The sequence below is a fragment of the Archocentrus centrarchus genome, unplaced genomic scaffold (assembly GCF_007364275.1).
Source record: "Archocentrus centrarchus isolate MPI-CPG fArcCen1 unplaced genomic scaffold, fArcCen1 scaffold_105_ctg1, whole genome shotgun sequence".
Taxonomy (NCBI): domain Eukaryota; kingdom Metazoa; phylum Chordata; class Actinopteri; order Cichliformes; family Cichlidae; genus Archocentrus; species Archocentrus centrarchus.
In genome coordinates, this window is record NW_022060150.1 from 232,789 (window position 1) to 252,133 (window position 19,345).

The 19,345-nt window shown below is 43.8% G+C and overlaps 2 long non-coding RNA genes across 2 annotated transcripts; both read right to left on the reverse strand.

The window, feature by feature from the left end:
* Positions 1-3,131: 3,131 nt before the first annotated feature.
* LOC115775327 (uncharacterized) lies at positions 3,132-4,396 on the reverse strand. Its single transcript, XR_004019294.1, has 3 exons — positions 4,285-4,396; positions 4,110-4,166; positions 3,132-3,801 (listed from the first exon to the last, which is right to left on the reverse strand). It is a non-coding gene; the product is annotated as an uncharacterized LOC115775327 (long non-coding RNA).
* A 6,773-nt stretch (positions 4,397-11,169) lies between these two features.
* LOC115775328 (uncharacterized) lies at positions 11,170-12,224 on the reverse strand. The gene is made up of 3 exons (XR_004019295.1): positions 12,177-12,224; positions 12,002-12,058; positions 11,170-11,693 (listed from the first exon to the last, which is right to left on the reverse strand). It is a non-coding gene; the product is annotated as an uncharacterized LOC115775328 (long non-coding RNA).
* Between the last annotated feature and the right edge of the window lie 7,121 nt (positions 12,225-19,345).

The following is a 19,345-nucleotide window of genomic DNA, read 5'->3' on the forward strand; positions in this document are numbered from 1 at the left end:
CTGCTCAGACTGGCTCAGAGTCGGAGTAAACAGAACAGGTGTGCTGATGAATGAGGGGATCAGGTGAGTGGAAACAGTGGGAACACACTGAGGCCCCCTACAGGGCAGGTGGGGAACAGCAGGGATCTGAAACCATCTGAGATGTTAGTGAGAACTTAGAAAAAAGGTCCTTCAGATGCTCTCAGTGATCAAAGTTGATGTCAAACAGAAGATAAATCCACTGATTGTTTGTAAAGTTCATCTGCTGCTCACATGAATCCTGTGATCAAAGCTTGATTTGATTGAAGCTTCTTCAAAGCACATTTGAACATGTTGAGCTCATCAATGAAAGTGCAGACTGAGAGTGGATCACATGATCTTGAAGGAGGGTCAGACATGTTCAGTATTGTCACACAGGTCTAGATTGTCCCTGATATCATAGCTGCTCAAACACTGATGATCATATTTGAAGAATTATTACTGATGGCAGCAAAGTTTGAATGGAGCTCTCTGTCTGGGCTGATTTGTCGCCCTCTGGAGGTGCAAACACAAACTGCACGATGTCACTTTAATGAACACAGCTGACACGAAGTGTTTTGAAACGAGCGACACGTCGCAGCATCCAGTTTGTCCCAGTAAAACGAGTTCCTGCAGCAGTGGATAAACTGTGTGCTGCTCACAGTTAGCAGAGACACATCTGGAATCAACATCAGCCATTCAAAGCTCTTCTTCTTCTTTGCTCCTCCACTTGTCCACTTTCCTCCATTTCCAAAGGACACACTGCACACCATGCTGAGATGGTCCAAGTCTGCAGCTCATATCTCTGTGATGATCACCTTGTTGCTGCACAAAGACTATTTGATGTGTGTCAAACTGTGTTATCTTTGGCATTTTTCATGGACCGACCAAAGAAATGGGAACAAATGATGTGTGTGTGTAACAGCTGCTGGTAACAAAGTGTCTAAAGCTTCAGATGTTTTCAGCGCTCTGGTTTGTTTAAAGCTGGATCAGCATCACGTCTTCATTCAGCTGCTGACTCTTGAGGGAACATTTAGCATCTTTAGTGAGTTTAGTGGAAATGTGCCTCACAAAGATGACATGCTGCTAATGAGGATTCAAATGCAGCTCTGATAGAAACACTGTCACTTTGTCTAATGTGAGAAACAGCTTCAAGTTCCTGAAGAAGAAATGACGATGATTTAGTGTGAATGCAGCTTCAAATGGAGGCTCTGCTCTTTATGTTGCTGTCAGAGGTCAGGCTGTGAGTGTGTTACAGCTGTCAGCACACAGACACACAAGCACAGCTTCATGTTTCTATCAGCAGATTCATGTGGACTCGCCTTCATTTGCATCAACAACCTTTCTGTTTGTTTCTTTTTGCCATTTTTGCTCCATTGTTTTGGTTTTTGCTCCTTTGGTTTCAGTGAGTTTGGTGTTTCTTTGCTTTCTCATTGGGAACATTTGCACCTTTGATTTGGCGCCTCCTTCAGTCAGATTCATTATCAGGGGAGCAGCTGCTGGACAGCTCCCAGGCTTCAGGGTGTGGATCCAAATAGAGAGGTTGCAGGTTCAAATCCAGCTTTCAGCTTCTTGTTTGTAGAAAGGCCCTTTTTAATAGCCGCTGTCACTCACACAGTCACACCTCCACAATGATGTGGTGGATGCTGGTGGTGCAGAGCAGCTGAATACCTCAGTAGGCTCAGTGAGAAACTCCAAATGGAAGGTTGCAGGTTCCCTTCCAGCTTCTGCTGATCAGTGTTCTTATCATGATCAATGAGCTCTGCTCCATCTTTCTGCTGCTCTTTCTCTCCTCATCCTGCACCTTCATGTCTCCTGTCCTCTGATGGAAAACCACCAGCTGCCTTCTTGTTGCTGCCTTCAGTTGGATCAGCAACAATGACAAAGGTGAGACGACTCAGGAAACTGTTGCTGCTTTAAATGCTCTTACAGACTGCAGTCTGATTGGAGCCTTTAAATGGACCTGATTTCTGCTCCATTCAATCAGAGGCTTAAAGCAGCACTTGGAGACAGAACTCCAATATGATCCTATCAGCATGGATGTGATCTCCATGCTGCTGCTCATAGAGCACACTGTGTTTGGACTCAGTCCAACAATCTGCTGTCAGATCTTGTTTCCAGTCTGTCAGAGAGCTGTGGGAGCAGAGATGGGCTGTAGTTTGTGAGCAGCTGTTTCAATCTTTCCACACAATAAATAATGGGACTAAATCCATCCCAATGCCATCACAGTCAGTCACTCTTCATTGATGGACAGAGTTCATGTGGAGCAAACAGAGCAAAGTGATTCTTGTTCCATTGTTATATGTATAGTAGACTGTTGTGGCTTCCTGATGGAAATGATGGTTTGGATGAAGCTCTCATCATTGTGAACATTTGTGATGTTTCTCCAAAGCTCAAAGTTCTTTAATGATCACAGCTTTTTGTTCTTCAGCTGCTCCTCTAACTTTGATCTTTGATCCATGTTGATTGAATCTGGTTTTGTCTCCTTAGTATTGGTGCTGTCGTCTTCTGTTTAAAGTACTTACCATGACATTCATAGTAATGTGTATGTGGAGGACGTCCTCCTTCATTAAAGTTCAAGAAAAATTGTTTCTTCATTAAAAAGCTGTACTGAGTATTGCAGTCATTCACAGTGTGTATTGCTCTGGTATATGTAACAGTATCATATTCATCTATTGTGTCAAACAGGAGCACAGATGTGTATCTTCATTCATTTGCAGGATTTTGTTGCTTTTGGGCTCCGTTGCCTGGGAGACAGTTGATGCAGAGGCTGCTCAGAAGGCTCCAGGAAGCTCTGCAACATCAGCCTTTGGATTGAGATCATTTCCACTTTGTTTGGAGCCATGAAATGAGACTTATTCAGTCTTTACAAATGGATTTGAACTGCAACACAAGATGTTGTTGTTGTTGCCTCATCAGATTTATTCAGACTTCTTCATCTGCAGGAACAGGAGAGAGCTCAAACTTCCACTAATATAGAGCTTCTTCACACTGTTACAGGACAGTCCAAACTGATTTGTAGAGACGCTCTTGAATAGCTCACCAACATGCAGCTGTCCATCCCCAGTATAGCCGAGCTGCTGGCTGTCAGCAGAAGAACAGTGTTTGGGTGGATGCGTGTGTAACCACCTAAGTTACTTATAGAGAAATCTCACCTCAGGATTTTCCTTCCAAGACTTAAGGTAAGGAAGCTTAATTGATTTGGGCCAGAAGGTTCGGCTACAGGAAGGAAGTGTGAAAAGAATGAGACTCGAACACAGGTTATGGTTTTGAAAAGTTGTCGGCTTGTGTATTTTAAAGAAAATATATTGTAACAAATAAAATAAATTTTAAATAAAAGTTTCTCTTCGGTACCAGTAATATTATTTTACAATCACAGTCACTTTCAAAATTTTCCCGGGTGCACCCTTCTAAATTCACAACTTAGGCTTTAGTTCAAAACAAAACCATTCCAATAACAAATTTCACACTGCTTCGATCTCACCAGCTGTATGCAACAGAACCTTATTTTGGAGGGGTGTTTCCAATCTGTTCATACCAGGTCCGCTTCCTGCCTGTGGGAGTGTGCTGGGTCCGTAGAAGTCCTTAAAGCATCCAAAAGTCCAGGGGAACGTCAGTGTATGTGTGTGTGTGTGTGTGTGTGTGAAAGAGGACAGCAGGTGCAGAATGGTGTGGCAGAGATCCTTGTCGCAGCTGGCCTACCGCACTGTGCAGGGCAGCACGGGAAGAAGTTGTCTGGTTCGTCTGTGGGATTGGCTCGCCATCACATCACAAATAAAACAAAGCAAGAAAAAAAAACCTGACCTGTCAACGACAGCGTCATGAAGTACAATGAGATTTCATTAACCACAATTCACAATTTGTTAGCAAAAGTAACATTAACCATGTATACAATTTAAAATGAATTAGTGCAGAATGCAATAACCGTAGCATGGGTTTTAACTGTTTCTTCAGGCTCAAAAGATTAAATATTTACAATCTCAATCACATTCTTAATAAAAAACAGAACTTACTATTGTAAACCTTTTTCTTTGATAAATTTTAAAATACTTTACTCACACTGAACTCAAAAATTGCAAATAAGCCAGGAACAAGTAAAATAATTTGCTCACCGATCTCACGAGAGGACAGCGCAACACAAAATGGCGCCGCCTCCGACCTCTGACTCTCTACAACCAGAAATACAGAGGGAACCGATCGAGTTACATTCGTGAGCTCAGTGCATCACTCCAGCAGTTTATATGCACAAAATCATGCTTAGCATTGGTAACGTTGCTAACTACTTACTATATATCGCTTTTTGTGCTCTTTTTTCAATGAATCTCCGTCTCCCTTTTCCTTAACAGCTCGCTCAGCATCGGAGTCGCAGCCGGAAAGACAGAGGAAAGCCCGCCCCCCGCGAAGGCAGTGGTGGGCGGGGCAATGCGCCACTAGGCAGCAGCCCATTGGCTAAAGTGATGCATGTGTTTTTTTTCCTTTCAGCTACTGATTATAACAAAAATCGACCATAAATAAAACATAACTGTTAAACCAAAAGCATTTTTAGTGTTTATGAGGGTCAAGGGCATTTTTTATTAAAGCCCTATTTAAATGTGGGTTACATCCTCCCCACTTTGATGGTATGCACGTCCCTGTGCATTCGAATGGTTAAGCTGTTGCATAGAGTTTGCAATAGCTTCATTTAGGCTATTAAACACTGCATTAACAACATGCAGTAAGGGGTTACCTAATGTTGAATACTGCAACCTTTCTGGTCTCTGATGTGACCTTTGAGATCGACGAGGGACGTCTTGAGTTTCTTGAGAGCTAAGTGATGAACCAGATGAACTAGGTTGCTCAACAATAACTGTCTCCTGTTCACTGAGACACTCTGACAGTGTCACATTTCCATTTGGCAGAACTTGTTCACTAGTCTGCTGGTTTTCCTCCATGGGATCCTCAACTTGAATATCATTTTCCACAGATCCAGGTTCAGGTAAGCTTGCACCATCAGGTGAGTTTTCACATTCCTTGATCTTCTCCGTTTGTTTGTCTCTGTCTGTTGGATTGTCACATTCGGTAGGATTGTCACATTCGGTAGGATTGTCACATTCGGTAGGATTGTCTTGTCCGGTGTTAGGGAATTGTTCAGTTAAGTTGACATGTTCGGTGGGTACAACAAGAGTTGGCAACATTTCAGGTGGTTTGGCAGAAGGAAAAGAGGACACGGGTATCCAGGTAGGTATCGGTGAGTACTCTGATTCTGATTCATAGTCACTCTCATCCTCCTCGACAACAGTTTGCCTTGTCTTGCGCTTAGTCTGCGGCTTCTGGGAACTCCTTTCTGTTAGATCTGCGGTGGGTACAAAATTGCAAGGGAGAAGCAAGTCTCGGTGTAGTGTTCGGACTGGTCTCTCTTTCCCTTCCGGTTTACTGTATAGACCGGTAGTTCACCTGCTTTCTTCAGGACCACATGAACATCATTCTCCCATCTGTTTGCCAGCTTATGCTTTCCTCTCAGTCTGACATTACGAACGAGGACTCTGTCACCCACTTCGAGAGTTGAGTCAACCACTTGTTTGTCGAAGCGTGTTTTATTACGCTCAGCGTTCTTTTGTGCGTTTGAGGTTGCAATCTTAAAACTTTCCTCCAATCTATGCTTCAGATCACTGACATACTGTGAGTGTGACTTCTTCTGAGCATTAACAGGCAAGCCAAATACTAGGTCAATGGGAAGCTTTGGCTGCCTTCCAAACATGAGTTCATACGGTGAATAGCCTGTCACGTCATTCTTGGTACAGTTATATGCATGTACTAGAGGTTTTACATACTCTTTCCAATGCAACTTTTCATTGTCACTTAGAGTACCAAGCATTTGGAGAAGTGTCCTATTGAACCTTTCAACAGGATTGGCTCTGGGGTGATACGGTGTTGTGCGTATCTTTTTCATGCCAGTGATCCCGCATAGTTCACTTATTGTCTTTGATTCAAAATCTGGGCCTTGATCACTTAAGAGTTTGTCTGGGACACCATAATGAACAATAAAGTTCTCCCAGAGAGCTTTTGCAACAGTACGGGCGCGCTGGTTTGGTGTAGGGACAGCCACTGCAAACTTAGTGAAGTGATCAGTAATAACTAGTACATCTTTTGTGTTAGACTGGTCTGGTTCAATAGATAGATAATCCATACAGACTAACTCAAGGGGCCTATTTGCCTGAATGTTCACAAGAGGGGCTGCCCTTTCAGGTCTACACTTCCGGCGGACACAACGCTCACATGTACTGATCATTTTCTCAACTGATACCTGCATCTTTGGCCAATAAAACCTGGTCCGGACTAAATCGATAGTACGGTCAACTCCCAGGTGTTGGAAAACCATGGGTCTCAGCTCCTCAGGTAACACAAGTTGAAAGGAGATATCTGGACCATTTTGTCGTCTGCGATAGAGAACTCCGTTTTGAAGTTCAAAACGATTGAGTTCACGCAGTAGCAGAGGTAGCTCGGGTAGTTCTGTTCTAAGACTGGAAGGTGGAGTCTGACCAGTTTCTAACTGAGTGATTACAGCATCAAGAGCAGGGTCTAACCTCTGCTTCCATCTGAGTTCCTCCTCTGTAATAGGTGGAACAAGAGGAAGACCACCTGAGTATTCCTCCTCAAAAGTGTCAGGGACAGCAGTAGCATGTAGCGCTAAAGACTCAACTAGAGCGAAACTTGGACAGGTGTGTGACTCTGAACCATGGCTTACAGTTGTAACTGTGTGCCTGTCACAGATAGCCTGTATGATTTCTCTAGGGACTGTTTCAGTCTCATCACTACTAAGGTGAGTAAGAGCAAATTGTCGGATTCTTTCAGTTTCTTTCTGTGAAATGGGGTCATCGCCTGGACTGCCATGAGACCGACGAGATAATGCATCCGCATCTACGTTTTGCTTACCAGCCCTGTATTGGAGTTGGAATGAAAAAGTGGACAGACCTGACAGCCAACGGTAACTCGTCGCGTCTAGCTTTGCAGATGTTAAGATGTACGTCAGCGGATTACTGTCAGTCACTACCGTAAATGTTGTACCGTACAGGTAATCTGAGAACTTTTCAGTAACGGCCCACTTAAGGGCCAAGAATTCCAACTTGTGGGCTGGATATTTCATTTCGCTTTTTGAAAGTCCTCTGCTAGCGAATGCTATGGCCCTCAACTGTCCATCCTGAAGCTGGTACAAAGCTGCACCAAGGCCAATGGTACTAGCATCGGTATGGAGGATATACGGGAGTTTGGGGTCTGCAAAGCCCAACACTGGGGCTGAGGTAAGTTTGCAAATGATCTGTTCAAATGCTTCTTGGCACTTTGGAGTCCATCTCTGGCCAAACGGTTCTTTCGGGTTGTGGTATACAGAGCTTTGTTGCTTGGGGGACTTTGCCTTCCCCTTTTTTAATGGTGGATAACCAGCGGTTAGTTCATTCAACAGCCTTACAATGTTGGAGTAGCCCTGGATAAATCGCCGATAATACCCAGCAAAACCCAAAAACGACCTTAGCTCCTTAAGGGTGGTAGGAATGGGCCAGGTTGTTAGGGCTTTGATTTTCTCTGTATCTGTTTCAACACCACGCTCTGATACTATATGGCCGAGATACTTAACAGAGTTCTGGAAAAATTTACATTTCTCAGGTGCCAATTTCAACCCAAACTCTTTTAACCTCAACAAGACTCTTTTCAGGCGCTGCTCATGCTCTTCGAGGGATGACAAGAAAATAATGAGATCGTCAATAAAGACGAGGACTTCCTTGAGGTTCAGCGGACCCATACACCTCTCCATGAGTCTTTGAAATGTGGAGGGTGCATTGGTAATCCCTTGGGGCATCCTATTAAACTCCCAGAACCCCAAGGGACACACAAAGGCTGTTTTCTGTTTGTCTGACTCTGACATTTCGATCTGGTAGTATCCCGACTTGAGATCCAGGACCGAGAACCATTTTGATCCTGCCAGAGCCGAGAATGCTTCCTCCAGATTGGGGAGTGCGTATGCATCTTTTATGGTCTGGAGGTTTAGCCTCCTGTAATCGATGCATAAACGAACTGACCCATCCTTCTTTCTGACAACTACGATTGGAGATGCAAACGGGGATTCAGATTCCCGTATCACCCCTGCATCGAGTAGTTCTTGGAGGTGTTTTCTTACAGCCTCCACATCGTGGGGATGTATTGGTCGGGGTCTGGATTTGAATGGGGTCTCATCACTGAGCTTTATGTGATGCTGTACTTTGTCTGTGTGCCCAAAATCCAGCTCATGCTGTGAAAACACTTCAGGCATTGAATTGAGCAATTTTGTGACACGTTCTTTCCACTCAGCAGACAAATTACTTCCAAACTCAAAATGAATATTTCCAGATTGAGTAGGACCTTTTGGCTGATCTGCAGGGTTTGACACCTCTGTTTGCTCTTTATGAAGGATTCGGGTTACGGCATTAATGTCGGCTAGCACACGGCCTGAAGGGACAACAATGTCGTGATCTGTCTCATTTTTTACAACAACTGGCAGTTTACAAGGCTGCTTTGCTGGTAGGTTTACAAGACCAGTCAACACAAGCAGACCACTGGGTAAGGAAGAGTCTGATGACTGTTCAATAACCGCACACTTCTCTGTGCTGGCACTGGGAATGTACGCTGAGGCTTCCAAATCTGCTGTCTGTCCTGCTCCCACTATAGTTGGATGTTTAGCTTTATATCTTGCACACCCAAGACTGCAATTACTGAATGTTTTCTGGCGCATCTCAAGAATTTTGAGGAGTGCTCGATAACCATAAGGGACCGGCTGAAAGCTTGCTCTGGATTCATGAAAGTCAGTATAAAGCGTGTCTAAAGTGTTTGTGCCTATCAGCACTTGCTCTTGTGCTTCAGCTCGCAAAGGAGGAATGACTAATGCCAGAGTGTTGACACTGATGTCTGAACCCACAAATTCCTTTGGGAAAGTGATGGAGAGTTCTATATAGCCTAAATAAGGGACAGCTTGGCCATTAGCGCCCTCTACATCTAGGAGATCACCCAGTGGTTTTATAGGTAAGTCGGAGAGGTGCTGTTCATAAAACCTCTGAGGTACTGTCGTCACTTGCGATCCTGTATCTAAAAGACAGCTCACCTCTTTATCAGCAATAATGACAATAGCAGAGGTTCTGGATCCCACCAACCCCTTTGGAAGGTTAACAGACTGTGGTTTTGACTCAGCTTTCTTTAGAGAGACCTCTCGTGGTTTGGGACGAGAATTGTTTCCTGAAGCCCCCACTTGTCCCGCACTGGAGGCTGGGATCAGTTTAAATGGGATGCATCACTGGCTCTGTTTAAAAGTTCCCAACTGGCTTGTTTTTCTTTCAACAGTTTTCTCTTTGTCGCAACTAAGGACGGGTTTGGTTCATTTTCGCACGAAGAGGCAATGTGGCCATCCTCGCCACAGTGAAAGCAATACCAAGGACGGGGTTTTGCATTGGTTTTGGCAAGGCTCTGTGTGGCTGAAGCCTTCTTCCCCGTGGGACGGGCTTCGACTTTGGAATTAGTTGTCTGACACTTTGGTTTCCTATTTTCCGTTTTCCAACTGTTCAGCTGCGCACTCAAATCAGCTATTTGTTTCTGTAACACATCAAAGTCTGATTTATTGGTGCTCGCTGTTTGTGTGTTTGACATGACCCGCTGCTTTGGATTACTTGAAGCAGGTTTGTTCTGACCAAGGTGTTGTCTCATACGGCTGACTTTTGCCGCTTGCTTATCTTCTTCGGTTCGTAAAAGCAAAAGTAGTTCTGAAAAAGAAGGTGGACTCTCTTTTTTTTGTCCTAACTGGAGGTCGTTGATAAGACTGTCCTCCCAGCAGCCTCGAAGGAACTGCCTTAACAACTGCTTGTCAAACTCTGATGCCCTGACACCCCCACGCCGCATGGCTTTTGTCAGACCACCATGTAATCTGTGCAAATAGGCAGATGGTCCTTCCCCTTCATTCTGAAGTGTGTTCATAAATCGTGCAAAGAGCTCATCGCCATCTTCGACAGCTCCATAAGCAGAATCTAGCACTTTCAGGTACTCAGAGGGTTTGGCATGTGGGCCTAAATGCTTGGGAATGTCTGCAGCAGGCGGTAAAAGGCTGTCAAGTATTCTCTGTGTGCAGTTTAGGTCAGGAACCGCTGGGTCACTCATGAGAACTTCAACACTGGTGCGCCATGTATCATAATCTGCTTCATTTTGTGGGCGGGGAATGCGTCCGGAGAAGGCTCTACACCTACTTGGCATGGGTGAGTGTGGAGGCACTTCATTACTGCGCACTACGTGTTCAACCACAACTCGCTGAACACTTGGTGGATTAAGATCAAGTGTGGGATGGAGTTGTGTTGGTAAGTTAAGATCGGTCAGGTTTTGGTTTGAGGCTGGGGTCGGATCATCACATTGTGAAGAATCAGCAGGGGGTTTATTTGGGGAACAGTCACCCTGTGTATGTGAGCCTGTTTCACTGCTACTAGCCGGGGCAGAAACTGGCAGCTGAGAGGATTGAGAGGACACAGTTAGATTGGCTAACCCCTCTTTGAGCGCATCCTCCAGCGAGTGTCCACTCAGACTGGCCATCTCAGATAGATGTTTCATATATGTCCTAGTGACATTCCGCACATTTGCTTCGTACACCTCAGATAAACTCTTAATTTCAAATGTGATTTCAGGCTGAGCAGAGCAGTGGACAGTAAGTGGCAAAAGGGGATTTAAGGTATTCATGGCACTGACATGACTGAACTCAGCTATCATCTGCTGATGAAACTCAGAATGCGGATCATCGATACGGATGTGGCGGTTAACTGACCCGTGTTTTGAAAGGTAAGTTGCTACTTCTTCATCAAGTTCACTGTTGGTAAGTCCACTTATGATTACTGAGTTAGGGATTTTAACTGACTCTTTAACTACAATTTCCATTTTACCAGATTTTGGCTTGACTGTTTATTTCTGAAATGTTTAACAAAATGAGTCTCATGCAGTTCACAATATCTCCCCCTGGCTGGCTCGCCAATTGTAACCACCTAAGTTACTTATAGAGAAATCTCACCTCAGGATTTTCCTTCCAAGACTTAAGGTAAGGAAGCTTAATTGATTTGGGCCAGAAGGTTCGGCTACAGGAAGGAAGTGTGAAAAGAATGAGACTCGAATGCAGGTTATGGTTTTGAAAAGTTGTCGGCTTGTGTATTTTAAAGAAAATATATTGTAACAAATAAAATAAATTTTAAATAAAAGTTTCTCTTCGGTACCAGTAATATTATTTTACAATCACAGTCACTTTCAAAATTTTCCCGGGTGCACCCTTCTAAATTCACAACTTAGGCTTTAGTTCAAAACAAAACCATTCCAATAACAAATATCACACTGCTTCGATCTCACCAGCTGTATGCAACAGAACCTTATTTTGGAGGGGTGTTTCCAATCTGTCCATACCAGGTCCGCCTCCTGCCTGTGGGAGTGTGCTGAGTCCGTAGAAGTCCTTAAAGCGTCCAAAAGTCCAGGGGAACGTCAGTGTATGTGTGTGTGTGTGTGTGTGTGTGTGTGTGTAAGAGGACAGCAGGTGCAGAATGGTGTGGCAGAGATCCTTGTCGCAGCTGGCCTACCGCACTGTGCAGGGCAGCACGGGAAGAAGTTGTCTGGCTCGTCTGTGGGATTGGCTCGCCATCACATCACAAACAAAACAAAGCAAGAAAAAAAAACCTGACCTGTCAACGACAGCGTCATGAAGTACAATGAGTTTTCATTAACCACAATTCACAATTTGTTAGCAAAAGTAACATTAACCATGTATACAATTTAAAATGAATTAGTGCAGAATGCAATAACCGTAGCATGGGTTTTAACTGTTTCCTCAGGCTCAAAAGATTAAATATTTACAATCTCAATCACATTCTTAATAAAAAACAGAACTTACTATTGTAAACCTTTTTCTTTGATAAATTTTAAAATACTTTACTCACACTGAACTCAAAAATTGCAAATAAGCCAGGAACAAGTAAAATAATTTGCTCACCGATCTCACGAGAGGACAGCGCAACACAAAATGGCGCCGCCTCCGACCTCTGACTCTCTACAACCAGAAATACAGAGGGAACCGATCGAGTTACATTCGTGAGCTCAATGCATCACTCCAGCAGTTTATATGCACAAAATCATGCTTAGCATCGGTAACGTTGCTAACTACTTACTATATATCGCTTTTTGTGCTCTTTTTTCAATGAATCTCCGTCTCCCTTTTCTTTAACAGCTCGCTCAGCATCGGAGTCGCAGCCGGAAAGACAGAGGAAAGCCCGCCCCCCGCGAAGGCAGTGGTGGGCGGGGCAATGCGCCACTAGGCAGCAGCCCATTGGCTAAAGCGATGCATGTGTTTTTTTTCCTTTCAGCTACTGATTATAACAAAAATCGACCATAAATAAAACATAACTGTTAAACCAAAAGCATTTTTAGTGTTTATGAGGGTCAAGGGCATTTTTTATTAAAGCCCTATTTAAATGTGGGTTACACGTGAGTTTGGACTCTCAGTGAGGAGATCATACAGTGGTCTCACAGATGAGGAGCTGGACAGCCTTGTTGGCTGGGTTAAAGTGAGGATGCCACACAGAGGCTATAGAATGATGAAGGGAGAGCTGCAGGCAGTGGGACAGCGTGCCAGGTGGGGGCAGGTTTCAGCATCTCTGCACAGGGTGGATGCTGCAGGGATTCTGGAGACAATGACTCATTTAGGCCGTGCTGCTAGAAGAACACACTCTGTCAAAGGTCCCACTTGTCACGTCCACAGAACGAAAAGACACAAGGAGGGTGAGCGTTAACAGGTTTATTAACAATAGAATGTGCGAAGGGAAGTGAGCAGGGGCGAGAGTTGTTGAGGGAGAGGAGAGGCTGCCTCCGACGAGGAATACGAGTGACGGTGGTCCCAAGGGTCCGCAGGAGCGGGGGGGCAAGACGGTGGCGGCGATGGAGCGCGGGCAGGAATCCACAGCTGACCTGAGGCGAGAGACGAGGAGTGAGATAAGACAAATGGAACAGGTAAGTCATTAGCCTGATACTGAGCCGACACTGACTCCACTCACTGTTCATGTGGATACAAACCACAAACCTATCAGGGAACCTTGTGTATAGTGTATGTTTATGTGCTTTATATATCCACCATGTTCAGTGTACAATGTTCTGCTCTGAGTTTCCTACTTTTACAGGTAATGTCATTAGATTATAGTGGCCAAAATAGCCAGAAAAATTCATGTGTTTCATTACAGAAAGACCAATTACTAAAAATTGGAACAAACAAAAACTTGTTGGGACCCATTTCATATTTTTTTCTGCTGTCAACATGATCAAATAAAGGTGCTGATGGCTAACATTACAGCTCTATTGAAGGGGGCACAGTTAATGCAGTTTATTTGATTGTGCTTTGAGCAGCACATGATCAATACCTTTATTATATATAGTGTAAGTCAAAGGCATTGATACAGTGTCCATGGATACATTGATCTACAGGCACGGGGAAATCTGGGTTTGATTTGGGGTGAAGTGTAATTGAAAAAGTTGATGATCTTTCTGAAAAGCTTTTTCTTTTCTCAGATATGACATTGTTCTCTTTGCTGGGACTGACGGTTATTCAGCAAAGCTCAACATTTCACACCTTTTTCCCAAGTTTAGGAACGCCTCAGTCCATTACATTTACAGATAGATTTGAACCTGATTCCATTACTTTTGGCAGATGTGACTGTGGATGTTACTGTGCTCTAGATCACAGGTAGCCAACACGGGGCCCGCGGGCACCTGTTCGCCCGCGTGGACCATGTGTGACGCCCGCAAGATGTTCTAGAAATAGCACTTAGTCATTTAAACATTGGAATTAATTGTGTGGTTGTTGTTTTTGAATAAATAACCTTTGCATTAATGTAGATTTGAAAATATTGAATATACAGTTTTAATTTGAGAAAATGTATAAATGAACACGGACCTTGTCGGGGGTCAAAGTTCAATATTGTGTGTAATCCAAGCTGCCATCTTTCAGTGAGCAGAGGTAAGAACAGTGGCGTAGCTCCGATGGGGAGCTAGGTGTGGTTTTTACCCCAAAGAAAAATGTGGCAGCAAAGCCAAAGAAAGTTTCTCCTTTTCACTGTGACTGGGAGGAAGAGCTCTTTTTCACCACAGTGAAGGAAAAGTGCGGAGGTCTTATTTGACTGTGGCCACGGCAAAGCGGCACAATGTGGAGAGACACTTCAGTACATGTCACGCAAGCTTCCACGCTAACTACCCACCTGGCAGCGCTACGGGCAGAAAAAGGCCGTGAGTTAAAGGCAGCTTTGAGCAGACAGCAGTCTTTTTTACCAGGCCGCTGAGAAAGTCCCAAAAAGCAGCTGAAGCTTCATTTAGAGCTGCACATTTTTGATCAAGAACAAGAAAGCCTATTCCGATGGGAGGTGCTGAAAGGAGGATGATGATGATTCAAACACTCTCTTCAGAGACGAGAAGAACGGTCCCGATGCCATCTCCACGCTCTCCGATGTCCAACTGGGGGCCAGTGCGATGGTTAGAAGAGTGTCGGCGATGTCCGAGAGGTTGACAGAGCAGCTGGACCAGGATCTAATGAAGTGCAGGCGGTTCAGCATCCAGTGTGATCAGTCTGTGGATAACAGCAGTACATCCCAGCTGATCATGTTTATCCGGATGGTGTTTGATGATTTCTCTCCAAAAGAAGACCTCCTGACACTCCTGAAGACAACAACGCAGAGAGCTGACGTCTATAACGCAGTGAAAAGTGTTTTTGTGGACAAAAAGCTTCCAGTAGAAAAGCTACAGACGGTCCCGCCATGACAGGCCGACATGCAGGCTTCACTGCACAATGCAAAAGAGACACAGACTTCCCCAAATGTCTACATGATCACTGCGTCATCCAACAGCAGGCGATATGTTTAAAAGCCCCCCCGTCATGAAGATCATAAAGAGCATCGCTCCAAAGCCAAACAGCACAGGATCTTCAAGCTGCTATAGGAGGAACTTCCAGCTGAATATGGTGACCTGCTGCTACACACAGGAATCCGATGGCTCAGCAGGGACGAGTTTTACAGCGTTTTTGTCACTTTGGGCTGAAATCAAAGAGTTGATGGAAACCAAGGGGGAAGACACCTCCCTGCTCCAGGACACTGAGGGGATACTCGACCTTTAACTGATATCACTGGGAAGCTGAACCATTTGAACTGTGTGCTGCAAGGTAAAGGTCAGACTGCTGCTGACATGATAAGTGCTGTAAAAGCATTTCAAGCTCAGATGAACATTTTCTCTGTGCATTTCCAGAGAAAAAAGTCCTGCACTTTCCCCTCTGTGCAGTCAGTGCTCAGTGACCATGTTTGTGCATCTGGGGCTTTGACAAAGCTGCAGAGAGGAACTGAAGTCAGAAACAGACCTGGGCAAGAGTTTGAGAACAGCTTTAGGGACTCTGATCAGCTTGAGCCATGTGTGTCCTTCATTTCAGATCCTTTCATGCAAGTGGACATGACACGCACTGCTGAGCAGCTCAGTGCAACGTTGAACTTGATGCTGGACAGAGACTGAAATCCTAACGCTGCAAAATGAGCTCCAGCTCAAAGCCCATCAGGGTGCAGCAAACTTTTGGTGCCTTGTAGATCCAGAAAAGTCCACAGATGGATGCACAGCAGCTGTGAAAGATGCCTTTTTGGTTGAGCCTGTCTCTGTGAATCAGCTTTTTCTGACATGAACTTCATCAAGAACAAACAGAGAACACACCTTACTGATGCACATCTCCAACACTCACTCAGAGCTGCAGGGTCAGATTATCCCCCAGCTTACAGAACACTAGCAAACAGCATGCACTGCCAGGCTTCCCACTGACACACATTTACAAAGATGCTGTCAGTGAGACTGTAGTGCTGTTAAATATTGTGCAACAATGTGAAAAATCATTGGTTCCAAAACTGTAAGAGATGGAATCATTTGTTCAAATGCTTCTGATTTGGTGATTAGTACAAATGTGGTGATCAATGACAGAACTGATCATTTGTAGAAACATGAGACAGAGTTCATGATGTGTTTCAGATTTGATAAAGGTTTGATGTGATAGTTCATGATTTCCTCAAAATTGTTAGAGGTGTTAATTTGTCCAAAATAGAACTGCTTAAAATGCTGAATGTGTTCATACAAAACAGTCAAAGTTTGACAAAATGATCAGATGTGCTGACTGACCTGCAAATGCTCCAATTGATGAACAGAAATAAATGCTGCTGCATTTGAAAGATATTTTTGTCATGAATATTTCTTGTGAGGAATGAATAACACTAACATGATCAGTCTCTGCAGATGTGTTTTTATTATTGTCATTAATGAAGGTGAACTGTGTAACTTTGTTACTCTGTAAGTGTAGAGGCTAATCTATAGTTTCTTTCTGTCTTCTGTGCTTTCCATTTAACCTCTTCTTCTTTTGAATGACCAATACAGAGCCGGTTTTACGCGTGTGACAACATTCAGCCGCAGCACGGTAAAACTACCGTGTTGCTCCATTGGCCATCTTTATTCTTCTACATCTTCAGATACAAGAACATTTCTTCTTCATGGGCCTTACAACAGAATTGCGCCCTCTGTAGTTCAATCACATAAAATACATCTTCTTAACAGGTGTTCTCAAATCCAAATGTTACAAATGAAATACATTTCCTTTTAAACTTATACAAACATGAAACACAAAAGGAAACTAATATATGACATAAATCACTTATAAAATTATAAACTCTACAAAATGGTGCTTACAGTAAGTTCTGGATCAAAGTGGTGTTGCTCGGTACCCTTGAAGTAGCTCTCAGTGTCAGAAAGCTTGGTGAGCCCTGCTCTAGATAATGGACCTGCTGCTGCTAATGAGAACAAAGCATCAGCTGCGCTCGGCTTCTTTCTGAACTCTGTGGAAAAGTTTGGCTTTCCATTCCAGTGAGACAGCTTTCTGTTTGGATTTAGGGACTAAAAGGATTTGACTGTGTCTCTATTTCTGATCTGATGTTTCATCTCCCTCAGAGTTAGAGGAGACCAAGCAGGTGAAAATGTTGGGATGGCTCACTGTGTGTTCACTGTTGGTGGTTGTGGAAAAGCAGCTACATTTGAGGGAAATGTGTCCTAATCAGAGGTTAGTGACTGAAATCCTTCACTTGGAATTGTTTCCTATCAAAGATGGAGGAAATCATGAACTAGTCCTAAAATATGTGAATGTCCACTATTCAAATGATTTTCACTTGGAGAGCTGAGCTCTTGTGGCGTGACGTGTGGATGGCAGTAACAAGTACTGATTACGAGCTGCTTCACAGTCTTGAAGAGCGTCATCTACTCGGTCCCTCAGACAGCCCACACTTGTTCTGTGCCCAGTTTGTCTTTGTGCCTTCAGATGAACCTTGACCTCTTCACAGATGGCTGGGAGAACCATCCCCTGGTCCTGAACAAAGCTGACTCCTAATCAGCTTTGGTCCATTGGACTTTCCCACAATCCTGTGGCAGCAGCAGAGAATCTGGAGCTAAATGAAAATCTCAAATGTACCAAGCTTTGTTCTCAGGCTCTGGAAGCAAAGATTCAAACATAGATGAACAAGTATTTGTAGAAACCACTGCACATTCAGTGCTGTGCATGTAGAAATGATGGACCATCAAACTGATTATCAGCTGTGCTTCACTGATCTATAATCATGTGACTGAAAGCTTTTCCAACACAACGTGCATGTGCCTAATACAGGACTGCAAACTCAGGACATCTTGGACCCTGACAGTTTGGGAGGAGAGCCTGCTGTTGGAGTTGTTGGACCACCCATCCAGCGCCCCCTGGAGCCACATGGTATGGCTGCACTTAGAGAAGCTGTTGATCCTCTGAGTCCCTCTCAGGACAATGGAAACACCTTTACCTGGCTGCACTTACCTGTGCAACACTGCATTCATAACCTGAGCACAATAACATAGTAGAACAGATGTTGGCAGTTAATGGTTTTTAAGGTTCAGTTCAAATGTTGAAGGTTTCAAATGATACTTCCTGCCTGATCCTTTATCAATTCAAATGTCCATTATTAGAAACATGTTTTTCATGTTTAGTGTTTTCATCAATTCTGTCATTGTTATAATAAAGAGGGAGCAGCCTCTAGTTCTCTTAATATTGATGTTTCTCACTAACCAAATGTCAGGTCACACCAGTCGAAGCAATATTGATCAGTAAAATCAAAGTCAGTTTGAATCTTGGAATATTCCTGCATGCACTGATGTAGTGTGGCTGCTGCTGTGTTCAATAATAACTTGCATGGCATCAAAAGGGTTCAAAATGTAACACATTGTTATGTTTAATGTTTTTATATTAGTGAGAAATTCTACAGTTCAACAGAAATGGAAGAAATGCCATGTTTGTGAGGGTGGAGATATTTCCTGATAGCCTTTAAAGCAGGGATCAATTCTGTTATTGAACAGTAATCATTAATTTTGACATGAATGACTCAGTCCTGTATGTGGCTGCTGGCAGTGACAGAAATCCTCCAAATTCCTCTGCATGCTGCTGCATAGATGAAACAAATGTTGAGTCTCCTTTATGATCACGTTAGGAAAGTATGGATTTAGTGTGAATACATGTACTCATTAAAATGTCTGTGCAAAGAAAAATCAGCATTTTCTCTTTGGAAATAAAAATCAAATGTGCATCACCATTTTTGAATGAGCTTTTCACATTTATTAAACAATAGTGTTCTGCATATATCAAACAAGCACAATGAAGCAAAGAAGGCCCCAGTATCAGGGATTTGAAACCATTTATTCAACATTCTTCAGAACATTTAGACAAAGAACAGAAATGACAAATAATTGTTGTTGTATTTTCCTCCTGAAATGGATTTTGGATCATCCAATGACTGCTCACCTGTGACAGGTGCAACATGAGTCCAAATGAAGCAGCAGAGGCTTCAGATTGGACCAACATCACCATCCTGATGGCTGCTGTCATCACATCCCTGAACTCAGTGTATGGATTCATATGTGCCACAGGGAAAGTTCTTGTATGTGTGCAGGCACTAACAAGAGGGCAGCAAATGTGCTGAGCAGGATTTTTCTCCTTACACAGGTGCTCAAAGGTGACATTTCTTTTCAAATGTGCCCTCTGATGGAAGAAGGGCTTCATGCCTTTGTCCAGTTAACCACTGCATGAGTGTTGGGACAGACATTGTTGGGGGCTCACTTTGACTCCAGCGTCCTCCTCCATCTTCAGCTTGTAGCTCTTCTTGTGGCACAGGCCCACATACTTGTTGAGCTTCCTCCTGACCTGGACCATGAAGAACAGGGCACATACCATTATGTTGAAGTCCAGCTCTGCCCAGTCCATCCCCAAAGC